This window comes from Lissotriton vulgaris, chromosome 9 (assembly GCF_964263255.1).
Source record: "Lissotriton vulgaris chromosome 9, aLisVul1.2, whole genome shotgun sequence".
In the NCBI taxonomy this organism is placed as follows: Eukaryota; Metazoa; Chordata; class Amphibia; order Caudata; family Salamandridae; genus Lissotriton; species Lissotriton vulgaris.
Window position 1 is genome coordinate 137,247,308 of NC_141697.1, and position 25,755 is coordinate 137,273,062.

At 49.6% G+C, this 25,755-nt stretch overlaps 1 protein-coding gene across 2 annotated transcripts in view; it reads left to right on the forward strand.

Moving 5' to 3' along the window:
* Window positions 1-25,755, forward strand: part of LOC147689728 (carbohydrate sulfotransferase 9-like) — a 91,274-nt gene that overhangs the window by 64,175 nt on the left and 1,344 nt on the right. The gene's annotated exons all lie outside the window — the stretch shown is intronic.

Sequence of the window (25,755 nt, forward strand, 5' to 3'; positions counted from 1 at the left end):
TCGTCAAGGGGTGCTGGGATGCTGCTGTGTGAAACCAGAAATGTCAGCAGGTAGCATTTACATAGTTCGTGAACCCCAGTGGGTGTGGCCTATGCCAAAAGCCTGATGGTAAATGCAGTCCAAAGCTTCCTATCTCAAGTGAGTTTTCCGGTTAACAAACAGCATGACACAAATGAAAGCCCCAGTGGGTGTGCTCACTGCATTCCAGGTTCGGTGCTGCTGTTTACCTCGTTGAAAAGCACCCTCCTGCCCTTCACCGCGATCCCGTGTGGAACCCCAGCAGGGCTGCATCCAGGGCAGCGGCAATACTCTTGCGGCTCAGGCACGGCCGCTTCAAATACCAAACAAAGTTTGCCTGCTGAAAAGAGTACTCCGCACAGGTGGGTTCGTGAATTTTGCTGTTTATTCAACGAGAGCATACACTGTAAGCCGGCATCGTGGCAAACATGAAAGTTCAAAATCCCTTCCCAACGCGTTTCGTGCTCTTGGTAGCACTTCGTCAAGGGGTGCTGGGATGCTGCTGTGTGAAACCAGAAATGTCAGCAGGTAGCATTTACATAGTTCGTGAACCCCAGTGGGTGTGGCCTATGCCAAAAGCCTGATGGTAAATGCAGTCCAAAGCTTCCTATCTCAAGTGAGTTTTCCGGTTAATAAACAGCATGACACAAATGAAAGCCCCAGTGGGTGTGCTCACTGCATACTGTAGAGCTGTGTGAGGTAGTCTAGTGGTTGGGGGGCGGAGTGATGGGAGGAGCAGGAACAGGAGGAGCCGGGGAAAGGAACTGGTCAGTTAGGGTAGGGACGGGGAACAGAGTGGACGTGCTAATAAAGAGTTGAATAGAGACCACAGTGTCCGTGTATCTTTGTCGTAGGACACGACAGCTGGCGACGAGGGTGGGATCCAGAGGCAAACCCACACGAGTGAGCCCCGTCCCGCAGCGTGGAGCGTTCAGAGCTCCGCTGCGACTGTGAACCCGCGGCGCCCAAAGTGAGGCCACCAGGAGCGACCTGGCAGACCCTGGAAGCGGGAAGAGCCGAGAAAAGAAGAAAGCGCAAAGTGAAAGCGCCGAAGCGCCAGAAGAAAGAGCGCCGAGTGAAAGCGCCGAAGCGCCAGAGGAGAGAGAGCCGGTCGCGCTGGACGCGCGAGACCCATGGGCGCGAAGACCCGACTAGAACGTGAGTGAAGGTCGGGAGCCCTCTCCGACATTGCCCCATCACCTCCTGAAGCTCCGTGGTTGTGGAGCGTGGCGCGCTGCGAGTGAATGCAGTGAAGAATGCAGCTAGCGCGATCGCGCGCCAAGAAAGAATTCAAATCTCACCCCTGAAGCGTGAGTCCTGGAGAAGACGGAGGACGCGACGTCGGGAGCTCACCCCGGTCGTGCCTGTGCCCTTCGCTGTTGTGGTGAATGCGGCGACAGCCTTTGTGCCCAGGAAGAAGTCCCCGCACCCGGTGAGTGTGGTGAATGGGGCCGAGTGAATGAAGCATTGAAGAGAGAGAGCCAAGTCTCGTGTGAACCGAGACTTCACAGCTGCGGCCATCTTTGAGTCAGGCAAGCCAATGGGACACCCCTGTGAAAATTGGGAGCGGCCATCTTTAAGTCAGGCAAGCAGTGTCTGGAAATAAGCATTGGCAAAGACCAAACAAGCATTGGCAAAGGCGAGAGACACACAAACAAGCATTGGCAGGTGCATGCAAACAAGCATTGGCGAAAGTGAATCAAACAAGCATTGGCGAAGACCAAACAAGCATTGGCAAAGGCAAGAGACATACAGACAAGCACTGGCAGGTGCATGCAAACAAGCATTGGCGAATACCAAACAAGCATTGGCAAATGCAAGAGACACACAGACAAGCATTGGCAGTTGCATGCAAACAAGCATTAGTGAAAGTAAATCAACAAGCATTGGCGAAGACCAAACAAACACTGGCAAAGGCCAAACAAGCATTGGCGAAGGCCAAATAAGCATTGGCAAGGAACAAACAAGTACTGTCAAGAGCCAACAGACGAGTCGTGGCGAATAGAAACAACGAGCAGTGGCGAAAGGAAACAAACACATGCAGTCGACAAGCCTTGGTACATGACAATCAACACACACTGGTAAATGCCAAGAAATAGGCAGTGGCAAGGCAAACACACAAGCGTGGATAACGGCGCGTGAACAACAATGAACACGGCTTGGCAACTGAAACAGAACAAGCACGTGCACACACGAGAGCAAATCAACTAACAAGCACGGGCAACCACAAGAGTTACTTACCATACATACGTTGACAAAAACAAATGTCAGCACGGGTGGCAACGCGGAGAAATGCAAACGAATGCACAGTGGTGAATGCACTGAAGCAACACGTGTCTGTAAAATAAGAAGCACAAGCGAACACAAGAACCAAGCAAACGACCAAACCAAAGACCTTGACCAGAATCTCCCTCTCTCATGGCGGGTGGAGACATAGCACGGCGGGTCACTCCATACAGTGAAGTACCGCCCCCGGCGATGCAGACTGATGATTTGATCTCGGATCTCAAACGACACCGGTGGCTCGAAGCTCTAGAAGATTTCTTAAAAGCCAATGGTGAGCAAAGAGAGAGGAAATGTCTGATACTACTCCTCCATTTGGTGGGTCCGGAGGGCCGATGCCCAATCAGGACATTTTCCAAAGAGGACACAGAAATCTATAAAAGACTCCAAAGGGAGCTCTGTGCTCATCTCAACGCACAGACAGATGTGGATCATAATCGCATGGCTTTCAATACAGCACGGCAAGAACCAGGCGAACCGCTGCCAAATTTCATCACTCGTTTGCAAAGTATGGTACGAGGTTGCCACTTCAACACTTTCACAAATGAGGATGCGGTTCGACTTCGGATCGTCGAAGGTTGCACAAACCCTGACACAAAGCGCAAGATCCTGCAAGGGCATTGGTCGTTAAAGGAAATCATCAAGAAGGCCGAAATTGGAATGCAAATCAAAGCAAGAGAAGGATTGAAGGACGTGCACCTAAGCGCAAACCATCAAGATACCGGGGAAGATAGAACTCAGAAAACAAACAGAACTGAAAGGAGAGAGAGGGAAGGCAGACCAGCAAAAAGACAACGGGAAAGACACAGTGACAAAGAAAGTGACACAGATTACTCAGAGTCAGATTCCTCAACATCCGACTACTCGAAGTCAACCAAGGATTACTCGGAGTCAGATGACCCAGAGTCAACCATCCAAAAGACCGTTCCAAGAAGTTATTCACCTCCCAGGAGTTCCTCAAGGAGTCACTCAAGGTATGACACACAATGCTCTGATGGGGAAAGAGCATCAAGTGGGACAGATCGCACTCCTGGACAAGAGGGCATCCGGCACAGCAAGTGGGAGAGAAAGAATAACCATAGAAGAAGGGGTCGCACTGGTCAACACCGGAAGTCGGCGCAGGAACATCAGTCGACAAGCAGTGAAGACGAGTCCAAGGAAACATCTGGCCGAAGAACACATAAAACTCGAATCAGAAGTGTTAGAGCATCAAACAAGAGAGAAGGAGAAACAGGTTGCACAAGACGGACTGATCCTCCATTGCAACGAACCAAAAAGGAGGACAAAGAGGCAAAAGCTTGGGATCAAGCACAAGGAACAAGCACAGGATCATCAAACAACCTCCCAAATGAGACAGCATTGAAGACGTTCCAACAAAGGCACACGGAGAAACATCTCAACGACAACTCAAAGGGGAAGAGCAATTCGTCATGGACTACGGACTTCAAAAATCCATTACCAAAGACAGTTTCAAAGAAACGTTGGAGAAGGAATGGGGAGAAGGATCTCTCTGACACTGAGTGCACATCTATCCGATCCTGGAGGTCGACAAAAGACTTCTCTGACCCAGAAAGCACGTCCATGGCCAGGAACTCCTCTGGTTCAGAGAGCGCGTCCGTCCGATCCTGGAGGTCAACAAGAGACTTCTCTGACCCAGAGAGCACGGCTGTTCAATCCCGTGAGTCGACCAAGTCATGGTCCCGACAACAGCCATGGCGTCAACCACCCGAACGCGCCATAGAACCAAAGGACACCTTTCCTGTCAAGAGCAACATAACACACACCAAGGTCTCTGAATACTCAGTCACGCCACAAGACAATCTGTCATGTCAATCACAAATATATCCGGACATAGACCAGACACCGTCACCCCTGAAGGGGTCCGAAAGGCTGACTCAAAGGACCTATAAAAAGAAAACAGAGACAGTGGACCTTAGTCACCGGACGGGAAGGGACCTGCCAGCCACTCCGCAAAGAAAGTCGGACATGTCAGCAGAGAGAGATCATCAGATAAGAGAGAAACATGCCTATGCACAGGTAACCCACGAGTTCGCCAGACAACCCGAGGCTGTGAATGAGTTACCGAACCAAACCAAGACAGTCTCGTCAGATAGTACCGTACTGTCTGGTGTGCATGACCCTGAAGTGGAAGACAGTGTTGCCCTCGACCGGACAAGACAAGCGGGAGCAAAAGCAGGCGCAGATGCCCATAAGAGGACCAGAACATTATCCACTCATGAAAGGGACCGAGCACCCGAACCAACCGTTACACCACCAGAAGGAAACATGAGGACTGCAGACTGTGAGAGCGAACAGTTCACACGCAACGTGGTCAAGAATAACCTTATCAAGACACCGGAAAGAGTGACCAAAGCCAAACCCTCCACTGATTCGACACTACTGAGGCTTGAAGAACAGGCTGTCCGCCAACCCGTGTGGTGGATTGAAGAACTGCGAACACTGAGGACATTAAGCTCACTTTGTTGAGGAAGGGGGGAGATGTAGAGCTGTGTGAGGTAGTCTAGTGGTTGGGGGGCGGAGTGATGGGAGGAGCAGGAACAGGAGGAGCCGGGGAAAGGAACTGGTCAGTTAGGGTAGGGACGGGGAACAGAGTGGACGTGCTAATAAAGAGTTGAATAGAGACCACAGTGTCCGTGTATCTTTGTCGTAGGACACGACACATACCAGGTTCGGTGCTACTGTTTACCTCGTTGAAAAGCACCCTCCTGCCCTTCACCGCGATCCCGTGTGGAACCCCAGCAGGGCTGCATCCAGGGCAGCGGGAATACTCTCGCGGCTCAGGCATGGCCGCTTCAAATACCAAACAAAGTTTGCCTGCTGAAAAGAGTACTCCGCACAGGTGGGTTCGTGAATTTTGCTGTTTATTCAACAAGAGCATACACTGTAAGCCGGCATCGTGGCAAACATGAAAGTTCAAAATCCCTTCCCAACGCGTTTCGTGCTCTTGGTAGCACTTCGTCAAGGGGTGCTGGGATGCTGCTGTGTGAAACCAGAAATGTCAGCAGGTAGCATTTACATAGTTCGTGAACCCCAGTGGGTGTGGCCTATGCCAAAAGCCTGATGGTAAATGCAGTCCAAAGCTTCCTATCTCAAGTGAGTTTTCCGGTTAACAAACAGCATGACACAAATGAAAGCCCCAGTGGGTGTGCTCTCTGCATACCAGGTTCGGTGCTGCTGTTTACCTCGTTGAAAAGCACCCTCCTGCCCTTTACCGCGATTCCGTGTGGAACCCCAGCAGGGCTGCATCCAGGGCAGCGGGAATACTCTCGCGGCTCAGGCACGGCCGCTTCAAATACCAAACAAAGTTTGCCTGCTGAAAAGAGTACTCCGCACAGGTGGGTTCTTGAATTTTGCTGTTTATTCAACGAGAGCATACACTGTAAGCCGGCATCGTGGCAAACATGAAAGTTCAAAATCCCTTCCCAACGCGTTTCGTGCTCTTGGTAGCACTTCGTCAAGGGGTGCTGGGATGCTGCTGTGTGAAACCAGAAATGTCAGCAGGTAGCATTTTCATAGTTCGTGAACCCCAGTGGGTGTGGCCTATGCCAAAAGCCTGATGGTAAATGCAGTCCAAAGCTTCCTATCTCAAGTGAGTTTTCCGGTTAACAAACAGCATGACACAAATGAAAGCCCCAGTGGGTGTGCTCACTGCATACCAGGTTCGGTGCTGCTGTTTACCTCGTTGAAAAGCACCCTCCTGCCCTTCACCGCGATCCCGTGTGGAACCCCAGCAGGGCTGCATCCAGGGCAGCAGGAATACTCTCGCGGCTCAGGCACGGCCGCTTCAAATACCAAACAAAGTTTGCCTGCTGAAAAGAGTACTCCGCACAGGTGGGTTCGTGAATTTTGCTGTTTATTCAACGAGAGTACACAGTGTAAGCCGGCATCGTGGCAAACATGAAAGTTCAAAATCCCTTCCCAACGCGTTTCGTGCTCTTGGTAGCACTTCGTCAAGGGGTGCTGGGATGCTGCTGTGTGAAACCAGAAATGTCAGCAGGTAGCATTTACATAGTTCGTGAACCCCAGTGGGTGTGGCCTATGCCAAAAGCCTGATGGTAAATGCAGTCCAAAGCTTCCTATCTCAAGTGCGTTTTCCGGTTAACAAACAGCATGACACAAATGAAAGCCCCAGTGGGTGTGCTCACTGCATACCAGTTTCGGTGCTGCTGTTTACCTCGTTGAAAAGCACCCTCCTGCCCTTCACCGCGATCCCATGTGGAACCCCAGCAGGGCTGCATCCAGGGCAGCGGGAATACTCTCGCGGCTCAGGCACGGCCGCTTCAAATACCAAACAAAGTTTGCCTGCTGAAAAGAGTACTCCGCACAGGTGGGTTCGTGAATTTTGCTGTTTATTCAATGAGAGCATACACTGTAAGCCGGCATCGTGGCAAACATGAAAGTTCAAAATCCCTTCCCAACGCTTTTCGTGCTCTTGGTAGCACTTCGTCAAGGGGTGCTGGGATACTGCTGTGTGAAACCAGAAATGTCAGCAGGTAGCATTTACATAGTTCGTGAACCCCAGTGGGTGTGGCCTATGCCAAAAGCCTGATGGTAAATGCAGTCCAAAGCTTCCTATCTCAAGTGAGTTTTCCGGTTAACAAACAGCATGACACAAATGAAAGCCCCAGTGGGTGTGCTCACTGCATACCAGGTTCGGTGCTGCTGTTTACCTCGTTGAAAAGCACCCTCCTGCCCTTCACCGCGATCACGTGTGGAACCCCAGCAGGGCTGCATCCAGGGCAGCGGGAATACTCTCGCAGCTCAGGCACGGCCGCTTTAAATACCAAACAAAGTTTGCCTGCTGAAAAGAGTACTCCGCACAGGTGGGTTCGTGAATTTTGCTGTTTATTCAACGAGAGCATACACTGTAAGCCGGCATCGTGGCAAACATGAAAGTTAAAAATCCCTTCCCAACGAGTTTCGTGCTCTTGGTAGCACTTCGTCAAGGGGTGCTGGGATGCTGCTGTGTGAAACCAGAAATGTCAGCAGGTAGCATTTACATAGTTCGTGAACCCCAGTGGGTGTGGCCTATGCCAAAAGCCTGATGGTAAATGCAGTCCAAAGCATCCTATCTCAAGTGAGTTTTCCGGTTAACAAACAGCATGACACAAATGAAAGCCCCAGTGGGTGTGCTCACTGCATACCAGGTTCGGTGCTGCTGTTTACCTCGTTTAAAAGCACCCTCCTGCCCTTTAACGCGATCCCGTGTGGAACCCACCTGTGCGGAGTACTCTTTTCAGCAGGCAAACTTTGTTTGGTATTTGAAGCGGTCGTGCCTGAGCCGCGAGAGTATTCCCGCTGCCCTGGATGCAGCCCTGCTGGGGTTCCACACGGGATCGCGGTGAAGGGCAGGAGGGTGCTTTTCAACGAGGTAAACAGCAGCACCGAACCTGGTATGCAGTGAGCACACCCACTGGGGCTTTCATTTGTGTCATGCTGTTTGTTAACCGGAAAACTCACTTGAGATAGGAAGCTTTGGACTGCATTTACCATCAGGCTTTTGGCATAGGCCACACCCACTGGGGTTCACGAACTATGTAAATGCTACCTGCTGACATTTCTGGTTTCACACAGCAGCATCCCAGCACCCCTTGACGAAGTGCTACCAAGAGCACGAAACGCGTTGGGAAGGGATTTTGAACTTTCATGTTTGCCACGATGCCGGCTTACAGTGTATGCTCTTGTTGAATAAACAGCAAAATTCACGAACCCACCTGTGCGGAGTACTCTTTTCAGCAGGCAAACTTTGTTTGGTATTTGAAGCGGCCGTGCCTGAGCCGCGAGAGTATTCCCGCTGCCCTGGATGCAGCCCTGCTGGGGTTCCACACAGGATCGCGGTGAAGGGCAGGAGGGTGCTTTTCAACGAGGTAAACAGCAGCACCGAACCTGGTATGCAGTGAGCACACCCACTGGGGCTTTCATTTGTGTCATGCTGTTTGTTAACCGGAAAACTCACTTGAGATAGGAAGCTTTGGACTGCATTTACCATCAGGCTTTTGGCATAGGCCACACCCACTGGGTTTCACGAACTACGTAAATGCTACCTGCTGACATTTCTGGTGTAACACAGCAGCATCCCAGCACCCCTTGACGAAGTGCTACCAAGAGCACGAAACGCGTTGGGAAGGGATTTTGAACTTTCATGTTTGCCACGATGCTGGCTTACAGTGTATGCTCTCGTTGAATAAACAGCAAAATTCACGAACCCACCTGTGCGGAGTACTCTTTTCAGCAGGCAAACTTTGTTTGGTATTTGAAGCGGCCGTGCCTGAGCCGCGAGAGTATTCCCGCTGCCCTGGATGCAGCCCTGCTGGGGTTCCACACGGGATCGCGGTGAAGGGCAGGAGGGTGCTTTTCAACGAGGTAAACAGCAGCACCGAACCTGGTATGCAGTGAGCACACCCACTAGGGCTTTCATTTGTGTCATGCTGTTTGTTAACCGGAAAACTCACTTGAGATAGGATGACAGGGATTTTGAACTTTCATGTTTGCCACGATGCCGGCTTACAGTGTATGCTCTCGTTGAATAAACAGCAAAATTCACGAACCCACCTGTGCGGAGTACTCTTTTCAGCAGGCAAACTTTGTTTGGTATTTGAAGCGGCCGTGCCTTAGCCGCGAGAGTATTCCCGCTGCCCTGGATGCAGCCCTGCTGGGGTTCCACACGGGATCGCGGTGAAGGGCAGGAGGGTGCTTTTCCACAAGGTAAACAGCAGCACCGAACCTGGTATGCAGTGAGCACCGCCACTGAGGCTTTCATTTGTGTCATGCTGTTTGTTAACCGGAAAACTCACTTGAGATAGGAAGCTTTGGACTGCATTTACCATCAGGCTTTTGGCATAGGCCACACCCACTGGGGTTCACGAACTATGTAAATGCTACCTGCTGACATTTCTGGTTTCACACAGCAGCATACCAGCACCCCTTGACGAAGTGCTACCAAGAGCACGAAACGCGTTGGGAAAGGATTTTGAACTTTCATGTTTGCCACGATGCCGGCTTACAGTGTATGCTCTTGTTGAATAAACAGCAAAATTCACCAACCCACCTGTGCGGAGTACTCTTTTCAGCAGGCAAACTTTGTTTGGTATTTGAAGCGGCCGTGCCTGAGCCGCAAGAGTAATCCCGCTGCCCTGGATGCAGCCCTGCTGGGGTTCCACACGGGATCGCGGTGAAGGGCAGGAGGGTGCTTTTCAACGAGGTAAACAGCAGCACCGAACCTGGTATGCAGGGAGCACACCCACTGGGGCTTTCATTTGTGTCATGCTGTTTGTTAACCGGAAAACTCACTTGAGATAGGAAGCTTTAGACTGCATTTACCATCAGGCTTTTGGCATAGGCCACACCCACTGGGGTTCACGAACTATGTAAATGCTACCTGCTGACATTTCTGGTTTCACACAGCAGCATCCCAGCACCCCTTGACGGAGTGCTACCAAGAGCACGAAACGCGTTGGGAAGGGATTTTGAACTTTCATGTTTGCCACGATGCCGGCTTACAGTGTATGCTCTCGTTGAATAAACAGCAAAATTCACGAACCCACCTGTGCGGAGTACTCTTTTCAGCAGGCAAACTTTGTTTGGTATTTGAAGCGGCCGTGCCTGAGCCACGAGAGTATTCCCGCTGCCATGGATGCAGCCCTGCTGGGGTTCCACACGGGATCGCGGAGAAGGGCAGGAGGGTGCTTTTCAACGAGGTAAACAGCAGCACCGAACCTGGTATGCAGTGAGCACACCCACTGGGGCTTTCATTTGTGTCATGCTGTTTGTTAACCGGAAAACTCACTAGAGATAGGAAGCTTTGGACTGCATTTACCATCAGGCTTTTGGCATAGGCCACACCCACTGGGGTTCACGAACTATGTAAATGCTACCTGCTGACATTTCTGGTTTCACACAGCAGCATCCCAGCACCCCTTGACGAAGTGCTACCAAGAGCACGAAACGCGTTGGGAAGGGATTTTGAACTTTCATGTTTGCCACGATGCCGGCTTACAGTGTATGCTCTCGTTGAATAAACAGCAAAATTCACGAACCCACCTGTGCGTAGTACTCTTTTCAGCAGGCAAACTTTGTTTGGTATTTGAAGCGGCCGTGCCTGAGCCGCGAGAGTATTCCCGCTGCCCTGGATGCAGCCCTGCTGGGGTTCCACACGGGATCGCGGTGAAGGGCAGGAGGGTGCTTTTCAACGAGGTAAACAGCAGCACCGAACCTGGTATGCAGTGAGCACACCCACTGGGGCTTTCATTTGTGTCATGCTGTTTGTTAACCGGAAAACTCACTTGAGATAGGAAGCTTTGGACTGCATTTACCATCAGGCTTTTGGCATAGGCCACACCCACTGGGGTTCACGAACTATGTAAATGCTACCTGCTGACATTTCTGGTTTCACACAGCAGCATCCCAGCACCCCTTGACGAAGTGCTACCAAGAGCACGAAACGCGTTGGGAAGGGATTTTGAACTTTCATGTTTGCCACGATGCCGGCTTACAGTGTATGCTCTCGTTGAATAAACAGCAAAGTTCACGAACCCACCTGTGCGGAGTACTCTTTTCAGCAGGCAAACTTTGTTTGGTATTTGAAGCGGCCGTGCCTGAGCCGCGAGAGTATTCCCGCTGCCCTGGATGCAGCCCTGCTGGGGTTCCACACGGGATCGCGGTTAAGGGCAGGAGGGTGCTTTTCAACAAGGTAAACAGCAGCACCGAACCTGGTATGCAGTGAGCACACCCACTGGGGCTTTCATTTGTGTCATGCTGTTTGTTAACCGGAAAACTCACTTGAGATAGGAAGCTTTGGACTGCATTTACCATCAGGCTTTTGGCATAGGCCACACCCACTGGGGCTCACGAACTATGTAAATGCTACCTGCTGACATTTCTGGTTTCACACAGCAGCATCCCAGCACCCCTTGACGAAGTGCTACCAAGAGCACGAAACACGTTGGGAAGGGATTTTGAACTTTCATGTTTGCCACGATGCCGGCTTACAGTGTATGCTCTCGTTGAATAAACAGCAAAATTCACGAACCCACCTGTGCGGAAAACTCTTTTCAGCAGGCAAACTTTGTTTGGTATTTGAAGGGGCCGTGGCTGAGCCGCGAGAGTATTCCCGCTGCCCTGGATGCAGCCCTGCTGGGGTTCCACACGGGATCGCGGTGAAGGGCAGGAGGGTGCTTTTCAACGAGGTAAACAGCAGCACCGAACCTGGTATGCAGTGAGCACACCCACTGGGGCTTTCATTTGTGTCATGCTGTTTGTTAACCGGAAAACTCACTTGAGATAGGAAGCTTTGGACTGCATTTACCATCAGGCTTTTGGCATAGGCCACACCCACTGGGGTTCACGAATTATGTAAATGCTACCTGCTGACATTTCTGGTTTCACACAGCAGCATCCCAGCACCCCTTGACGAAGTGCTACCAAGAGCACGAAACGCGTTGGGAAGGGATTTTGAACTTTCATGTTTGCCACGATGCCGGCTTAGAGTGTATGATCTCGTTGAATAAACAGCAAAATTCACGAACCCACCAGTGCGGAGTACTCTTTTCAGCAGGCAAACTTTGTTTGGTATTTGAAGCGGCCAGCCTGAGCCGCGAGAGTATTCCTGCTGCCCTGGATGCAGCCCTGCTGGGGTTCCACACGGGATCGCGGTGAAGCGCAGGAGGGTGCTTTTCAACGAGGTAAACAGCAGCACCGAACCTGGTATGCAGTGAGCACACCCACTGGGGCTTTCATTTGTGTCATGCTGTTTGTTAACCGGAAAACTCACTTGAGATAGGAAGCTTTGGACTGCATTTACCATCAGGCTTTTGGCATAGGCCACACCCACTGGGGTTCACGAACTATGTAAATGCTACCTGCTGACATTTCTGGTTTCACAAAGCAGCATCCCAGCACCCCTTGACGATGTGCTACCAAGAGCACGAAACGCGTTGGGAAGGGATTTTGAACTTTCATGTTTGCCACGATGCCGGCTTACAGTGTATGCTCTCGTTGAATAAACAGCAAAATTCACGAACCCACCTGTGCGGAGTACTCTTTTCAGCAGGCAAACTTTGTTTGGTATTTGAAGCGGCCGTGTCTGAGCCGCGAGAGTATTCCCGCTGCCCTGGATGCAGCCCTGCTGGGGTTCCACACGGGATCGCGGTGAAGGGCAGGAGGGTGCTTTTCAACGAGGTAAACAGCAGCACCGAACCTGGTATGCAGTGAGCACACCCACTGGGGCTTTCATTTGTGTCATGCTGTTTGTTAACCGGAAAACTCACTTGAGATAGGAAGCTTTGGACTGCATTTACCATCAGGCTTTTGGCATAGGCCACACCCACTGGGGTTCACGAACTATGTAAATGCTACCTGCTGACATTTCTGGTTTCACACAGCAGCATCCCAGCACCCCTTGACGAAGTGCTACCAAGAGCATGAAACGCGTTGGGAAGGGATTTTGAACTTTCATGTTTGCCACGATGCCGGCTTACAGAGTATGCTCTCGTTGAATAAACAGCAAAATTCACAAACCCACCAGTGCGGAGTACTCTTTTCAGTAGGCAAACTTTGTTTGGTATTTGAAGCGGCCGTGCCTGAGCCGCGAGAGTATTCCCGCTGCCCTGGATGCAGCCCTGCTGGGGTTCCACACGGGATCGCGGTGAAGGGCAGGAGGGTGCTTTTCAACGAGGTAAACAGCAGCACCGAACCTGGTATGCAGTGAGCACACCCACTGGGGCTTTCATTTGTGTCATGCTGTTTGTTAACCGGAAAACTCACTTGAGATAGGAAGCTTTGGACTGCATTTACCATCAGGCTTTTGGCATAGGCCACACCCACTGGGGTTCACGAACTATGTAAATGCTACCTGCTGACATTTCTGGTTTCACACAGCAGCATCCCAGCACCCCTTGACGATGTGCTACCAAGAGCACGAAACGCGTTGGGAAGGGATTTTGAACTTTCATGTTTGCCACGATGCCGGCTTACAGTGTATGCTCTCGTTGAATAAACAGCAAAATTCACGAACCCACCTGTGCGGAGTACTCTTTTCAGCAGGCAAACTTTGTTTGGTATTTGAAGCGGCCGTGTCTGAGCCGCGAAAGTATTCCCGCTGCCCTGGATGCAGCCCTGCTGGGGTTCCACACGGGATCGCGGTGAAGGGCAGGAGGGTGCTTTTCAACGAGGTAAACAGCAGCACCGAACCTGGTATGCAGTGAGCACACCCACTGGGGCTTTCATTTGTGTCATGCTGTTAGTTAACCGGAAAACTCACTTGAGATAGGAAGCTTTGGACTGCATTTACCATCAGGCTTTTGGCATAGGCCACACCCACTGGGGTTCACGAACTATGTAAATGCTACCTGCTGACATTTCTGGTTTCACACAGCAGCATCCCAGCACCCCTTGACGAAGTGCTACCAAGAGCACGAAACGCGTTGGGAAGGGATTTTGAACTTTCATGTTTGCCACGATGCCGGCTTACAGTGTATGCTCTCGTTGAATAAACAGCAAAATTCACGAACCCACCTGTGCGTAGTACTCTTTTCAGCAGGCAAACTTTGTTTGGTATTTGAAGCGGCCGTGCCTGAGCCGCAAGAGTATTCCCGCTGCCCTGGATGCAGCCCTGCTGGGGTTCCACACGGGATCGCGGTGAAGGGCAGGAGGGTGCTTTTCCACAAGGTAAACAGCAGCCCCGAACCTGGTATGCAGTGAGCACACCCACTGGGGCTTTCATTTGTGTCATGCTGTTTGTTAACCGGAAAACTCACTTGAGATAGGAAGCTTTGGACTGCATTTACCATCAGGCTTTTGGCATAGGCCACACCCACTGGGGTTCACGAACTATGTAAATGCTACATGCTGACATTTCTGGTTTCACACAGCAGCATCCCAGCACCCCTTGACGAAGTGCTACCAAGAGCACGAAACGCGTTGGGAAGGGATTTTGAACTTTCATGTTTGCCACGATGCCGGCTTACAGTGTATGCTCTCGTTGAATAAACAGCAAAATTCACGAACCCACCTGTGCGTAGTACTCTTTTCAGCAGGCAAACTTTGTTTGGTATTTGAAGCGGCCGTGCCTGAGCCGCAAGAGTATTCCCGCTGCCCTGGATGCAGCCCTGCTGGGGTTCCACACGGGATCGCGGTGAAGGGCAGGAGGGTGCTTTTCCACAAGGTAAACAGCAGCCCCGAACCTGGTATGCAGTGAGCACACCCACTGGGGCTTTCATTTGTGTCATGCTGTTTGTTAACCGGAAAACTCACTTGAGATAGGAAGCTTTGGACTGCATTTACCATCAGGCTTTTGGCATAGGCCACACCCACTGGGGTTCACGAACTATGTAAATGCTACCTGCTGACATTTCTGGTTTCACACAGCAGCATCCCAGCACCCCTTGACAAAGTGCTACCAAGAGCACGAAACGCGTTGGGAAGGGATTTTGAACTTTCATGTTTGCCACGATGCCGGCTTACAGTGTATGCTCTCGTTGAATAAACAGCAAAATTCACAAACCCACCAGTGCGGAGTACTCTTTTCAGCAGGCAAACTTTGTTTGGTATTTGAAGCGGCCGTGCCTGAGCCGCGAGAGTATTCCCGCTGCCCTGGATGCAGCCCTGCTGGGGTTCCACACGGGATCGCGGTGAAGGGCAGGAGGGTGCTTTTCAACGAGGTAAACAGCAGCACCGAACCTGGTATGCAGTGAGCACACCCACTGGGGCTTTCATTTGTGTCATGCTGTTTGTTAACCGGAAAACTCACTTGAGATAGGAAGCTTTGGACTGCATTTACCATCAGGCTTTTGGCATAGGCCACACCCACTGGGGTTCATGAAACTATGTAAATGCTACCTGCTGACATTTCTGGTTTCACACAGCAGCATCCCAGCACCCCTTGACGAAGTGCTACCAAGAGCACGAAACGCGTTGGGAAGGGATTTTGAACTTTCATGTTTGCCACGATGCCGGCTTACAGTGTATGCTCTCGTTGAATAAACAGCAAAATTCACGAACCCACCTGTGCGGAGTACTCTTTTCAGCAGGCAAACTTTGTTTGGTATTTGAAGCGGCCGTGCCTGAGCCGCGAGAGTATTCCCGCTGCCATGGATGCAGCCCTGCTGGGGTTCCACACGGGATCGCGGAGAAGGGCAGGAGGGTGCTTTTCAACGAGGTAAACAGCAGCACCGAACCTGGTATGCAGTGACCACACCCACTAGGGCTTTCATTTGTGTCATGCTGTTTGTTAACCGGAAAACTCACTTGAGATAGGATGACAGGGATTTTGAACTTTCATGTTTGCCACGATGCCGGCTTACAGTGTATGCTCTCGTTGAATAAACAGCAAAATTCACAAACCCACCTGTGCGGAGTACTCTTTTCAGCAGGCAAACTTTGTTTGGTATTTGAAGCGGCCGTGTCTGAGCCGCGAGAGTATTCCCGCTGCCCTGGATGCAGCCCTGCTGGGGTTCCACATGGGATCGCGGTGAAGGGCAGGAGGGTGCTTTTCAACGAGGTAAACAGCAGCACCGAACCTGGTATGCAGTGAGCACACCCACTGGGGCTTTCATTTGTGTCATGCTGTTTGTTAACCTGAAAACTCACTTGAGATAGGAAGCTTTGGACTGCATTTACCATCAGGCTTTTGGCATAGGCCACACCCACTGGGGTTCACGAACTATGTAAATGCTACCTGCTGACATTTCTGGTTTCACACAGCAGCATCCCAGAACCCCTTGACGAAGTGCTACCAAGAGCACGAAACGCGTTGGGAAGGGATTTTGAACTTTCATGTTTGCCACGATGCCGGCTTACAGTGTATGCTCTCGTTGAATAAACAGCAAAATTCACGAACCCACCTGTGCGGAGTACTCTTTTCAGCAGGCAAACTTTGTTTGGTATTTGAAGCGGCCGTGCCTGAGCCGCGAGAGTATTCCCGCTGCCCTGGATGCAGCCCTGCTGGGGTTCCACACAGGATCGCGGTGAAGGGCAGGAGGGTGCTTTTCAACGAGGTAAACAGCAGCACCGAACCTGGTATGCAGTGAGCACACCCACTGGGGCTTTCATTTGTGTCATGCTGTTTGTTAACCGGAAAACTCACTTGAGATAGGAAGCTTTGGACTGCATTTACCATCAGGCTTTTGGCATAGGCCACACCCACTGGGGTTCACGAACTATGTAAATGCTACCTGCTGACATTTCTGGTTTCACACAGCAGCATCCCAGCACCCCTTGACGAAGTGCTACCAAGAGCCCGAAACGCGTTGGGAAGGGATTTTGAACTTTCATGTTTGCCACGATGCCGGCTTACAGTGTATGCTCTCGTTGAATAAACAGCAAAATTCACGAACCCACCTGTGCGGAGTACTCTTTTCAGCAGGCAAACTTTGTTTGGTATTTGAAGCGGCCGTGCCTGAGCCGCGAGAGTATTCCCGCTGCCCTGGATGCAGCCCTGCTGGAGTTCCACACGGGATCGCGGTGAAGGGCAGGAGGGTGCTTTTCAACAAGGTAAACAGCAGCACCGAACCTGGTATGCAGTGAGCACACCCACTGGGGCTTTCATTTGTGTCATGCTGTTTGTTAACCGGAAAACTCACTTGAGATAGGAAGCTTTGGACTGCATTTACCATCAGGCTTTTGGCATAGGCCACACCCACTGGGGTTCACGAACTATGTAAATGCTACCTGCTGACATTTCTGGTTTCACACAGCAGCATCCCAGCACCCCTTGACGAAGTGCTACCAAGAGCACGAAACGCGTTGGGAAGGGATTTTGAACTTTCATGTTTGCCACGATGCCGGCTTACAGTGTATGCTCTCGTTGAATAAACAGCAAAATTCACGAACCCACCTGTGCGGAGAACTCTTTTCAGCAGGCAAACTTTGTTTGGTATTTGTAGCGGCCGTGCCTGAGCCGCGAGAGTATTCCCGCTGCCCTGGATGCAGCCCTGCTGGGGTTCCACACGGGATCGCGGTGAAGGGCAGGAGGGTGCTTTTCAACGAGGTAAACAGCAGCACCGAACCTGGTATGCAGTGAGCACACCCACTGGGGCTTTCATTTGTGTCATGCTGTTTGTTAACCAGAAAACTCACTTGAGATAGGAAGCTTTGGACTGCATTTACCATCAGGCTTTTGGCATAGGCCACACCCACTGGGGTTCACGAACTATGTAAATGCTACCTGCTGACATTTCTGGTTTCACACAGCAGCATCCCAGCACCCCTTGACGATGTGCTACCAAGAGCACGAAACGCGTTGGGAAGGGATTTTGAACTTTCATGTTTGCCACGATGCCGGCTTACAGTGTATGCTCTCGTTGAATAAACAGCAAAATTCACGAACCCACCTGTGCGGAGTACTCTTTTCAGCAGGCAAACTTTGTTTGGTATTTGAAGCGGCCGTGTCTGAGCCGCGAAAGTATTCCCGCTGCCCTGGATGCAGCCCTGCTGGGGTTCCACACGGGATCGCGGTGAAGGGCAGGAGGGTGCTTTTCAACGAGGTAAACAGCAGCACCGAACCTGGTATGCAGTGAGCACACCCACTGGGGCTTTCATTTGTGTCATGCTGTTAGTTAACCGGAAAACTCACTTGAGATAGGAAGCTTTGGACTGCATTTACCATCAGGCTTTTGGCATAGGCCACACCCACTGGGGTTCACGAACTATGTAAATGCTACCTGCTGACATTTCTGGTTTCACACAGCAGCATCCCAGCACCCCTTGACGAAGTGCTACCAAGAGCACGAAACGCGTTGGGAAGGGATTTTGAACTTTCATGTTTGCCACGATGCCGGCTTACAGTGTATGCTCTCGTTGAATAAACAGCAAAATTCACGAACCCACCTGTGCGTAGTACTCTTTTCAGCAGGCAAACTTTGTTTGGTATTTGAAGCGGCCGTGCCTGAGCCGCAAGAGTATTCCCGCTGCCCTGGATGCAGCCCTGCTGGGGTTCCACACGGGATCGCGGTGAAGGGCAGGAGGGTGCTTTTCCACAAGGTAAACAGCAGCCCCGAACCTGGTATGCAGTGAGCACACCCACTGGGGCTTTCATTTGTGTCATGCTGTTTGTTAACCGGAAAACTCACTTGAGATAGGAAGCTTTGGACTGCATTTACCATCAGGCTTTTGGCATAGGCCACACCCACTGGGGTTCACGAACTATGTAAATGCTACATGCTGACATTTCTGGTTTCACACAGCAGCATCCCAGCACCCCTTGACGAAGTGCTACCAAGAGCACGAAACGCGTTGGGAAGGGATTTTGAACTTTCATGTTTGCCACGATGCCGGCTTACAGTGTATGCTCTCGTTGAATAAACAGCAAAATTCACGAACCCACCTGTGCGTAGTACTCTTTTCAGCAGGCAAACTTTGTTTGGTATTTGAAGCGGCCGTGCCTGAGCCGCAAGAGTATTCCCGCTGCCCTGGATGCAGCCCTGCTGGGGTTCCACACGGGATCGCGGTGAAGGGCAGGAGGGTGCTTTTCCACAAGGTAAACAGCAGCACCGAACCTGGTATGCAGTGAGCACACCCACTGGGGCTTTCATTTGTGTCATGCTGTTTGTTAACCGGAAAACTCACTTGAGATAGGAAGCTTTGGACTGCATTTACCATCAGGCTTTTGGCATAGGCCACACCCACTGGGGTTCATGAAACTATGTAAATGCTACCTGCTGACATTTCTGGTTTCACACAGCAGCATCCCAGCACCCCTTGACGAAGTGCTACCAAGAGCACGAAACGCGTTGGGAAGGGATTTTGAACTTTCATGTTTGCCACGATGCCGGCTTACAGTGTATGCTCTCGTTGAATAAACAGCAAAATTCACGAACCCACCTGTGCGGAGTACTCTTTTCAGCAGGCAAACTTTGTTTGGTATTTGAAGCGGCCGTGCCTGAGCCGCGAGAGTATTCCCGCTGCCATGGATGCAGCCCTGCTGGGGTTCCACACGGGATCGCGGAGAAGGGCAGGAGGGTGCTTTTCAACGAGGTAAACAGCAGCACCGAACCTGGTATGCAGTGACCACACCCACTAGGGCTTTCATTTGTGTCATGCTGTTTGTTAACCGGAAAACTCACTTGAGATAGGATGACAGGGATTTTGAACTTTCATGTTTGCCACGATGCCGGCTTACAGTGTATGCTCTCGTTGAATAAACAGCAAAATTCACAAACCCACCTGTGCGGAGTACTCTTTTCAGCAGGCAAACTTTGTTTGGTATTTGAAGCGGCCGTGTCTGAGCCGCGAGAGTATTCCCGCTGCCCTGGATGCAGCCCTGCTGGGGTTCCACATGGGATCGCGGTGAAGGGCAGGAGGGTGCTTTTCAACGAGGTAAACAGCAGCACCGAACCTGGTATGCAGTGAGCACACCCACTGGGGCTTTCATTTGTGTCATGCTGTTTGTTAACCTGAAAACTCACTTGAGATAGGAAGCTTTGGACTGCATTTACCATCAGGCTTTTGGCATAGGCCACACCCACTGGGGTTCACGAACTATGTAAATGCTACCTGCTGACATTTCTGGTTTCACACAGCAGCATCCCAGAACCCCTTGACGAAGTGCTACCAAGAGCACGAAACGCGTTGGGAAGGGATTTTGAACTTTCATGTTTGCCACGATGCCGGCTTACAGTGTATGCTCTCGTTGAATAAACAGCAAAATTCACGAACCCACCTGTGCGGAGTACTCTTTTCAGCAGGCAAACTTTGTTTGGTATTTGAAGCGGCCGTGCCTGAGCCGCGAGAGTATTCCCGCTGCCCTGGATGCAGCCCTGCTGGGGTTCCACACGGGATCGCGGTGAAGGGCAGGAGGGTGCTTTTCAACGAGGTAAACAGCAGCACCGAACCTGGTATGCAGTGAGCACACCCACTGGGGCTTTCATTTGTGTCATGCTGTTTGTTAACCGGAAAACTCACTTGAGATAGGAAGCTTTGGACTGCATTTACCATCAGGCTTTTGGCATAGGCCACACCCACTGGGGTTCACGAACTATGTAAATGCTACCTGCTGACATTTCTGGTTTCACACAGCAGCATCCCAGCACCCCTTGACGAAGTGCTACCAAGAGCCCGAAACGCGTTGGGAAGGGATTTTGAACTTTCATGTTTGCCACGATGCCGGCTTACAGTGTATGCTCTCGTTGAATAAACAGCAAAATTCACGAACCCACCTGTGCGGAGTACTCTTTTCAGCAGGCAAACTTTGTTTGGTATTTGAAGCGGCCGTGCCTGAGCCGCGAGAGTATTCCCGCTGCCCTGGATGCAGCCCTGCTGGAGTTCCACACGGGATCGCGGTGAAGGGCAGGAGGGTGCTTTTCAACGAGGTAAACAGCAGCACCGAACCTGGTATGCAGTGAGCACACCCACTGGGGCTTTCATTTGTGTCATGCTGTTTGTTAACCGGAAAACTCACTTGAGATAGGAAGCTTTGGACTGCATTTACCATCAGGCTTTTGGCATAGGCCACACCCACTGGGGTTCACGAACTATGTAAATGCTACCTGCTGACATTTCTGGTTTCACACAGCAGCATCCCAGCACCCCTTGACGAAGTGCTACCAAGAGCACGAAACGCGTTGGGAAGGGATTTTGAACTTTCATGTTTGCCACGATGCCGGCTTACAGTGTATGCTCTCGTTGAATAAACAGCAAAATTCACGAACCCACCTGTGCGGAGAACTCTTTTCAGCAGGCAAACTTTGTTTGGTATTTGTAGCGGCCGTGCCTGAGCCGCGAGAGTATTCCCGCTGCCCTGGATGCAGCCCTGCTGGGGTTCCACACGGGATCGCGGTGAAGGGCAGGAGGGTGCTTTTCAACGAGGTAAACAGCAGCACCGAACCTGGTATGCAGTGAGCACACCCACTGGGGCTTTCATTTGTGTCATGCTGTTTGTTAACCAGAAAACTCACTTGAGATAGGAAGCTTTGGACTGCATTTACCATCAGGCTTTTGGCATAGGCCACACCCACTGGGGTTCACGAACTATGTAAATGCTACCTGCTGACATTTCTGGTTTCACACAGCAGCATCCCAGCACCCCTTGACGAAGTGCTACCAAGAGCACGAAACGCGTTGGGAAGGGATTTTGAACTTTCATGTTTGCCACGATGCCGGCTTACAGTGTATGCTCTCGTTGAATAAACAGCAAAATTCACGAACCCACCAGTGCGGAGTACTCTTTTCAGCAGGCAAACTTTGTTTGGTATTTGAAGCGGCCGTGCCTGAGCCGCGAGAGTATTCCCGCTACCCTGGATGCAGCCCTGCTGGAGTTCCACACGGGATCGCGGTGAAGGGCAGGAGGGTGCTTTTCAACGAGGTAAACAGCAGCACCGAACCTGGTATGCAGTGAGCACACCCACTGGGGCTTTCATTTGTGTCATGCTGTTTGTTAACCGGAAAACTCACTTGAGATAGGAAGCTTTGGACTGCATTTACCATCAGGCTTTTGGCATAGGCCACACCCACTGGGGTTCACGAACTATGTAAATGCTACCTGCTGACATTTCTGGTTTCACACAGCAGCATCCCAGCACCCCTTGACGAAGTGCTACCAAGAGCACGAAACGCGTTGGGAAGGGATTTTGAACTTTCATGTTTGCCACGATGCCGGCTTACAGTGTATGCTCTCGTTGAATAAACAGCAAAATTCACGAACCCACCTGTGCGGAGTACTCTTTTCAGCAGGCAAACTTTGTTTGGTATTTGAAGCGGCCGTGCCTGAGCCGCGAGAGTATTCCCGCTGCCCTGGATGCAGCCCTGCTGGGGTTCCACACGGGATCGTGGTGAAGGGCAGGAGGGTGCTTTTCAACGAGGTAAACAGCAGCACCGAACCTGGTATGCAGTGAGCACACCCACTGGGGCTTTCATTTGTGTCATGCTGTTTGTTAACCGGAAAACTCACTTGAGATAGGAAGCTTTGGACTGCATTTACCATCAGGCTTTTGGCATAGGCCACACCCACTGGGGTTCACGAACTATGTAAATGCTACCTGCTGACATTTCTGGTTTCACACAGCAGCATCCCAGCACCCCTTGACGAAGTGCTACCAAGAGCACGAAACGCGTTGGGAAGGGATTTTGAACTTTCATGTTTGCCACGATGCCGGCTTACAGTGTATGCTCTTGTTGAATAAACAGCAAAATTCACGAACCCACCTGTGCGGACTACTCTTTTCAGCAGGCAAACTTTGTTTGATATATATATATATATAGCATTACCAACATAAGAAAGTCGCCTTACCAGAGCGTTCTTGATGACAACGGTCATGCAGCGGAATGGTGGTTCCCGTCAAATGCTTAACACATGCTGCACTAGTTCTCCCAACAGCAAAGACCCCGGACCAAAAGACTTAACAACAAATTTAGTTTATTCCAATAGGTGGCACAACACTCTACTTGTTTCGGAGGCCACGCTCCTTGCTCACGAGTGGTTAATGTTGTGAAAGTGCGCTTTTTTATAAAATACCATGTGACATTTACATAAACAGTGAGAACATACTTCCATACTCAATGTTAGGTTAAAAGTTTGTCACCTAACATACACGATTTCAATTCACATAGATCATTCTTTTAGCATTGATTGAACTAGGGTGGTGTGTAGGTTAATACTGGCACGTTTGTTTGTGATTTCTAATGGAACATAAAAAAATGATAGTAGTGCTGTTGGTGTGAGTGTTAAATAAAATAAAGCTTTGAACCCACTTTATTGGTTCTTATGTGACATGAACAACAGACCCCCCATTTCTTTGTGAATGTGTTTGCTTATTCCACTCAAAGCGCTTAACTAAGGGCGCAGGGCCAGATGTAGGTAATCCCAATTTACCTATTCTTAAATACAGATTTTTACTGATTCGGTATTTAAGAATAGGTAAATGGGATGTTGATAAATGTTTGGCCAAAATAACCGAATCGGTAAGATTCGGTATTTACCGATTCGGTAATTGCCATTCATTCCTATGGGCCTGGAGGCCCATAGGAATGAATGGCAATTACAGAATCGATAAATACTGATTCAGTAAAATGGGGGAAACATTCAAGGGTGCCAGGGTATCACTTTAACACACTGTTGCACCCCTGAATCGTGCTTGTGTGCAGATGCGGCACCCATACATGCCCTAAGGGCATGTATGCCCTAAGGGCATGTATGTCTGCCACATGGCACAGTTGAAAATGCACAGATTTGCATTTTCAAAGGTATTCCTTATTTACCACCAACTTATAGTTTGTGGTAAATAACAAATCCTAAAATGGGAAAAGCACTCATTTGAGTGCTCCCTACATTACAAATTCGGTATTTTACCGATTCGGTATTTTAAGGAATCAGTTATTTACCGATTCCTTAAAATACTGAATCGGTAAATTACTGAATTTGCCATTTAGGCCACCTACATCCCAAATTCCCAATACCGGTCGGTAACGGCCGAAATTCTGTAATTTCGGCCATTACTGACCGGTATTGGGCCACCTACATCTGGCCCTAAATTACTAAGTTGCTGATCCACATTCAATCATGTGCCATGAGTATTGCCTGGTACCACAACTATATTGCCCCAGTGGGCCAAAATCTAAATAAATCAGAACCAAATGTGCCCCAGTGGTGACTTTTGAATTATGGCTCCGTGGGCAAATTTCCAAACAGAATTGAAACCAATAGTGCCCCAATTGACACACTATTACTGTCACAGTATTCCCACCAGCGAATACCCAGGTCAAAACAATTATGCCCCAGTGGGCCTAATTATCTAATACGTGTGCACATGTTCCAAAATCCAGCCCAAATGGACTTTCCAGGATGCTAATGTCCTTAAGTGCCTTCATTATTAAAAAGTGTAATATCACACACCCAGCTCTTGAAAAAACATCAGTGTTTTGCATTTAGATATTTTTAGCTCTCTTGCCTGCCACTCATCGGTATATATGTTGTTTAATCTGAAAAATAGAAAAAGTCTGATGAACAAATACATAATTACAAAGTGCATAAACACCACATATTTAAACTTTAAGCTCAACAGTGAGGTTAAAAACTGGTTTATAGTATTGTCATGTTACATTTAAAACAATCAGTGAGCAAATATCGAGCAGATAAATAATTTGCATTTTTAAATGGGTTATTAAACTACCCTAAATGAACCGACAGCTCCTCGTCCCCATTGTGGCCTCAAGGTGTCATAGTGTGGTACTGTATCCAGCCTTGGTTCTAACCGTCCAAGTTCTAGGACAAGGTCACCCCGCCCCCAGATTGGCACTGTGTCCAATATACAGAACGAGAGATGATTACTGTTTTGATTATGGGCAGACTTAAAATGTTGTGCTATTGGATACTGTTTGTCGTTGTTTTTAATGGCAAAGAGATGTTCCAGAATCTGTTTCTTCGCCTTATGTAGCATATATCACACGGACATTTCAAGGCATACACCGCATGGTCAGTTGTAAATTAAATATAGTACACCCAATCATTTGACTGAATATTGTTCTTATGGGTGTAATCAAGAAGCAGTGTGAAATAATAATGAGGAAAGAGTATGCCTATTCCTACTAACTTACACGTAAGGCAGTAGAAACTAGGCACCCAATCAGATCACTTAAAATGTGTCACCAGGATGGGTAATGCACACATCTACAATGGTATTTGCAGCATCTGGCGCTAATGCGCCGGAAGCTGAGTATCCTCCTACAAGGTTTGAGATGTCGGATTCCCACTGTAGTGAGAAAGGGACCCCCTTTTCTCTTAACATGACAGCACCAGAGACTATGCCTAGAGATTAGGGAATGTGAAATGTTTGGTGTGACCCCAAGTGTGTAAGAGTCCTGGGCCATGTGGATGTGAATATCCTAGGCTCAATTCATATTTTTACTAGCATTGTGAATTAGTTTAAATACTTCCATCCTTAGATGCAAGCCCAGAAATAACAATGTATTAAGGGGCCAAAAAATACCCTCCTCTCTTGGTCTGGGGTGGGGTAGAGGGGGGGTTCATTACACTGTGCGGTATCATTCATATGGTGAAAGAAGACAGACTTGCAATTATCTGTAGGAACAAGGGAATTCTTTTTCAAAAAGGATAGTAATGTCTGAACATATATTGTGTGCATTTCTTCAGAAGACATCTATGCTATCTATGTTACAAAACAGGATTGGTATTTCTAAAATAAAGTTGTTACAGATATCTCCTTCTCTTGATATTTACCTGAACAAACCTGGTTTATGTTCAACACTCGATCCATTACACCTATATCCGTAAAAGAGCCTAATTCTCTGAAATTCATCATTTATTATAGTCTCCACCTTGAAGAACACATTGAAAATATAGACTCATTTACAGATCATCAACTAAGGATGCTAAGAAAAACAAAATCTTATGTTCACAATTAAGCCTCAATGCAAGCAATACAATCCCTATCACAAAGCAGAAATGATTATAGTAGCAATTTCCTAATTGGTCGCCTGAGATCAAGG